This window comes from Notothenia rossii (genome assembly GCF_949606895.1).
Source record: "Notothenia rossii genome assembly, chromosome: 8".
In the NCBI taxonomy this organism is placed as follows: Eukaryota; Metazoa; Chordata; class Actinopteri; order Perciformes; family Nototheniidae; genus Notothenia; species Notothenia rossii.
Window position 1 is genome coordinate 56,026,726 of NC_136906.1, and position 6,000 is coordinate 56,032,725.

Here is a 6,000-nt window from a genome sequence, read left to right on the forward strand (position 1 = left end):
ATTGAGAGTGGGTTTCTTAAGGAGAGGGTTTACTCTTGCCTCCTTGAGACTGTTTGGAAAGTGACCAGAAGTTAGAGAAGTGTTGATGAAATGGGTGAGAAATGGTAGAATATCAGGAGCGATAGTCTGAAGGAGGTTTGAGGGGATAGGGTCCAGAGAACAGGTGGTAGGACGGGCAGAGGTAACGAGGGTAAGAACCTCACTTGGAGAGAGAGGGGAGAAGGAGGTCAGTGTGTGGGTGAAGGGAGGGTCTGGTGACCCAGCGGTGAGTAAAGGTGAGTCAGAAAAGGAAGAGCGAATATCATCAACCTTTTTTTCAAAGTGGTTAACAAAGTCGCTTGACAGAAGGGAGGAGGGGGGAGGTGCTTTGGGAGGGTCCAAGAGGGTGGAGAAGATAGAAAATAGTTTTTTGGGATTGGAATAGGAAGATTGGATCTTATCTTGAAAGAAAGTGCTTTTTGCCTGAGAGATGGAAGCAGAGAAAGAGGAGAGGAGAGCCTGATAGGTTAGGAGGTCGTCATGGTGTTTGGATTTCCACCATTTCCGCTCTGCTGCCCGAAGGATGGTTCTATTAGCACGCAGTGCGTCATTTAGCCAGGGAGCAGGAGGGGACTGACGAGCCGGCCGCGATGTGAGAGGACAGAGAGAGTCCAGAGAGGATGAGAGAGTAGAGAGGAGAGTTTTTGCAGCAGCGTTTGGAGGCAGGAGTTGGAACGAGTCAGAGGAAGGGAGGGCTGAGAGCACCGATGAGGCAAAGGTAGAGGGGGAGAGGGAACGGAGGTTACGGCGGACAGGAGCAGAGTTAGAAGAGATGAGGTTGTTATGTTTGGAAAGGGGTAGAGAGAATGAAATGAAGAAGTTTTTGAAATGAATTTACCCTCCGTATGTGTTAAGTAAATAAAGTTGCCTTGCCTTGAATGAAATTCACGCAACTCTTAATATAGATATTGTGTTTTTAAGTGGCGATGGAGATCATTTGTTGGCCCTGCTTTAAAGGCTATTTTGCCTTTACAAATGGTGCGCTTTTTTGGTTGAAGTGCATCAAAATGCTGCTGCGTTTTCGCGTTTGGCTCATTTTCCATCCGAAAAACACGTCGTCTACCTGTCCTGTAGCCTACCACTTGTTATGACTTCTCTCTCTCGCGTATTCCGTTAAGACCCACCCCATCTCACTCCTCCTGCTGAAACCTACTAATCAGAGTAGGGGCGGGTCTTCACAGAATACGTTTGGGGAACAAAATCAAGCTTTTTAACAGGCGAGTGGATTTTGGCAGGCAGTGAGTGCGGACTAACAATTGAACGATAACAAGAACGGCTCTCACCAAGTACGATTCGGTTCCCCTCGTTCATACCAAAGAGCCGTTCAAAAGAATCGGCTCGTTCGCGACCGACACATCACTAATTAAAAGATTAGGCAGTTCAGGGAGAGTCGAAGGAAGGAAGGAAGGCAGGCAGCTTTGCATGACATTCTTCTGGACGTGTTTCATTGTGATGATAGTGAGAGTGAGTCAATCTGTTTGTTGGAAAGACAGTAGTTGAGTGATTACTGAGAGAAAATTATTAAAATAGATAATTATTCAGTGTTGTTACTGACCTTTTTCTCTTTTATTTTCTTTACCTCACCTGTAACTGCTGAGACCCTGAGGAACATGCACACTGGACTGACCTGCTCTGGCAACCTGATTTCCACTGTACGTAATAGTATTTGGTTATGGTATATTATTTATATACATCAAAGGCACAATGCACCCCCCAGAGACACACATGTATTGAGTGTGATATTTTGCATTGGTCATGTGAAATCATCTTTACATACTAGAAAACTGTAGGAGTAAAGTTGACACTCAACATACAGCTGTGCTCTTAAGTTTACATGAAGAATTTTGAAATATTGGTAATGACAGGTTTAAATGATTATTAGTAATTAATTATATAATTGTCTCATTGTAGATGAGCAGACAGGGAGCCAGACGAGAAAAGCAGAATATGCAGCTGCCATTTTCCACATGGAAAAGAGAAAGGGCCAAGTGTATTTGAGTGGACGAAAGAGAAATCCCAAATACGAAAAATAACATTATACAATTTACAGATATTTATACAAATATATATATATATATATCCTATATACACCATGTATAATGATGGTGTATGATGTAGAAGGTAGTGTGGTAGATAACAAGTAAATATAGAGTTACATACAGATCCATGTTACAGCAAAAGATGGAATAACTAAGAAGCACGCAGTATAATAATAATTACACGCAACAATTAAATAACTGCTCAGAATCTCCACCACAATCCCAATCTGCTGTGTCCTGTTTTCCTCCCCTCTGCATAACACCCCATCACACATACGAAACACAACGCAGAGTCCGAGGGTGTTAAGAGTATGTTTATTTAAATGTCCTCCTCTCTACTGGCCAACACAGGGAGCATATGCTGGGTGTAGAATTGTTCCAGGAGGAGGAGATTTCCATGCCATGCAGGGTCTTTGGGGATGGGGAGGATGATCGCCTCCTTCGTGGTCCACAGTAGCAGAGACTCCGGTCTGTGATGTGCAGCTGTTATATAATATACAATACATTTTTGAAAAACATTTGATCAACAAAATAGGATTTGGTCAGGATCTAGAGTCAGTGTGTAGTTTATTAATTAATCAATGCTCTCTACATTAGGAAAACACATACCAGTGTACCAGAGGGAGTCACACACAGCTGTGCCTAGATAACCAAACAAATTGACAACAGGGATGCAAACTCATCAGGTATGAAAAAGGTGACGGATCCGAGCCCCCTGACCCCACAGAATATCGGCTTTAAAATTAGGAATAACAGAGGATTTTAGCAGTCAGAACAACTAAAGCAGCAGTGTTAATAACAGAAACGCCATAGAGTCACATCTAATAGAAATATGTAAAAAGCATTTATTTTAATTGTGTAGCAGTCAGTTTATAATTTTGGCAGCACTGTTGAGCATTTTGAAAATGTATTTTCATGCCTCTGTGCAAGGCTTAGTCTTTCTATCTTTATAGCCACTGGTGTAAAGTAACTAAGTTCATAAACTCAACAAGTACTATAATTGGGCACAATTTTGAGATACTTGTACTTTACTTAAGTATTTCAATGTTTTGCTACTTTGTTCTTCTACTCCACTACAGTTCAGAGGTAAATGGTGTACTTTTACTCCACTACATGTATTTAATCCCTTTAGTTACTTTACAGATGTGGATGAATGATGTGAAATATAATCAAGTGTTAAATCAGACTTTAGTTCCACCTGGAGTAAATCCAAAAGCTACCCTGCAGTATACAAAGTCATTCAAACTAGCTGCACCTTTACCAGATTTGATAACACTTTAATGATCAATCATTATAAAACATATCATATCTATTATTCTGAAATGGACCAATCTGCACAATGACTACTTTTACTGTCGCTACTTTCACTATATTTTGATAATAATACTTTTCTACTTTTACTTGAGGAACATTTGGAATGCAGGACTTTTACTGTAACAGAGTATTCCTACACTCTGGTACTTCTACTTTTACTCAAGTACAAGATCTGAGTACTTCTACTTTTACTCAAGTAGCCTACACGATCGGAGTAGGCTACTTCTACTTTTAGTCAAGTACAAGAACTGAGTACTTCTACTTTTAATCAAGTACAAGATATATACTTATACCACCTCTGTTTATAGCCTATGAAAAAAACGATTAGAAAACGAAGGCTAAAGCTAACGTTAGCAGATAGTGACAATGTATGCTAGTTAGCTAGCTCAACGATAATATTGCGACGGGGAAAAAAAACTTTTCAGTGCATATCACGCTCTGCCGCTCCGACAGGGAGCTCTACTCTGAACATCTGAACGGCCCGTTCTAACAGCTGTTCACCAGCGGTCCAGTCTGTGCCACAGTCACTCCGGACGCACAGTTAATATTAACGAACGCACGTAGGTAATGTAGCTGCTGAAGCGCACGTAGGTAGCTGAAGCTAGACCATCATCGCCGAGCAGCAGAGGCTTATTATACATCATGAGCAGAGCCGACAGGCAGGAAGACTCGAGCACACAGCTCGCGCTTCATTATAATATATAAAAAAAGCTCGCGGCCACACATTAATCCGGGTCCCAGACCCCAAAAATATTTTTATTGCAGATCTACATGAATCACACAAACGACCTATTTTGGATTCAAAACGGAGAATTTCGCCGAAAGGTGACAAGTTTGCAACGAGATGTAAAAAGGAGATCACACATATAGTCGATATAAAACTGGCCGCTTCAATCTGAAGAGCAACTAAAACAAAACACGGGAGTGTATCTTGTTCTTGTGAACACTAATGTTATCCACAGCTTACACAGACAGACTTGTAGTGATTTTCACCTCGTTTTATACTTTTTCGCCTCATTCTGAAAGAAACAGGTGAAATGTACTAACGTGACAGCCATCTTTGTGATGGTGACGCGTATTGTGCGAGACCAGAGACCTGTAGTTCACTGAGCGGTTTCACACAAAAAAATTGTAACTTCGCAGTTTTACGACACATTTTTATTTTTTTGACTTACAAAATGTTCTTTTAATTTGACAAACATCATATGTGTCATTCGTGGCACAATTCAAACGGGATCGAAAGATGACTTTTCTCTCTCCATTGACGTCAATGTATAATTTTCCGCTTCCGGGGTCCCTTGGGTCGGAAGTAGATGGGCGGGACTTCGCCTCTCTATAGAGAGCCGCAGTGACGCGTCGTAAAACCCGGAAGTAAGTTAGCATTTTTAGCACTTCCGGTTCCTTCCTCAAAAAGCAATGCATTTTTTCCATAGGGTTTTGGAAAATAGCTCGAAATAAGGTCTGTGGTTGACACAAATTTAAGAGGTAATTGACGTGTTGTTCTACGACATGAAATACATCAGCAGTGACCCCACTGGGGATTTTTGAAGAGTTTACGTGTCTGAAAAACGATGGTTGTTACCGAATGGCTGAATAGGACTACAGAAATTGTCGAGGCCGTTGTACGCCATTACGCCGAACACGTAAACACTCCCGCTAAGTTTGTTTTCCCCTGTGTTCTGCTTAAAAGCAAGTACCTGCCTATCTTTAATATCTGTATATCTATATCTGACCATTAGAATCTGTATTTTTGAAATTGTCGTTTTTAACACCGTAGTTTTACAAATTATAGAATAATTAATTACCAGTGTTTTCCAATTTTACTCGGCAGTTCGTTCCGTTGGCTAACGTTAGCTAAAGCTAGCGCTACTAGTTAGCTACGCAATGGTTTGTTGCTTTGCTCCGGGTTGCAGCCACAGGTCTTCGCATGAAACGTGCTTGTTCTATCGTTTCCCGGCCAATGTTTTCCAAAGGAGAGTGGATTCGTGCCATGAGGTAAGCTGACGTTACATGTTTGTCCATGTCACGGTGAAATGTAAATAATGGGTAGTGACTGTATCGCCGTTATAGAGATGGCGCTGCTGAAAAGACCGCAACACAAGTAAAGATAATGAATACATCATATTAAAACCTGTGTGGCTTATATGATGAGTCTTATTAGTACAAGCAGCATAACGTTTCACCATGTAACTAAAGATTGTAGTCAGGGAAATCAGTTTGACATATTGAACTAATAACAAATCACCTCTGGCTGGCAGAGAACTCTCTGCTCCATAGCTTCTCTTGGACGTAAAATCACATGTACATTTTACATTTATATTCAATTTAATATTCCATCCCTCACATACTTTTGTATATATAATAACTTATATTTTTCTTTTCTTGTTATGCTGCTGCAACACAAACATTTCCCAAATTGGGATCAATACAGTAATATCTTATCTTAATTAATTAAGAAATATAACTATTATAATTAGTGTAGCAGCTGACACCTATTTTCAATATGGATTAATCTACCATTTATTTCTTTAGTTCAATTTTCATCTATAAAAATGTCAAAATAGTGAAAATGTTCACGAGACTTATCAAAGTGCAAGGTTATATCTTT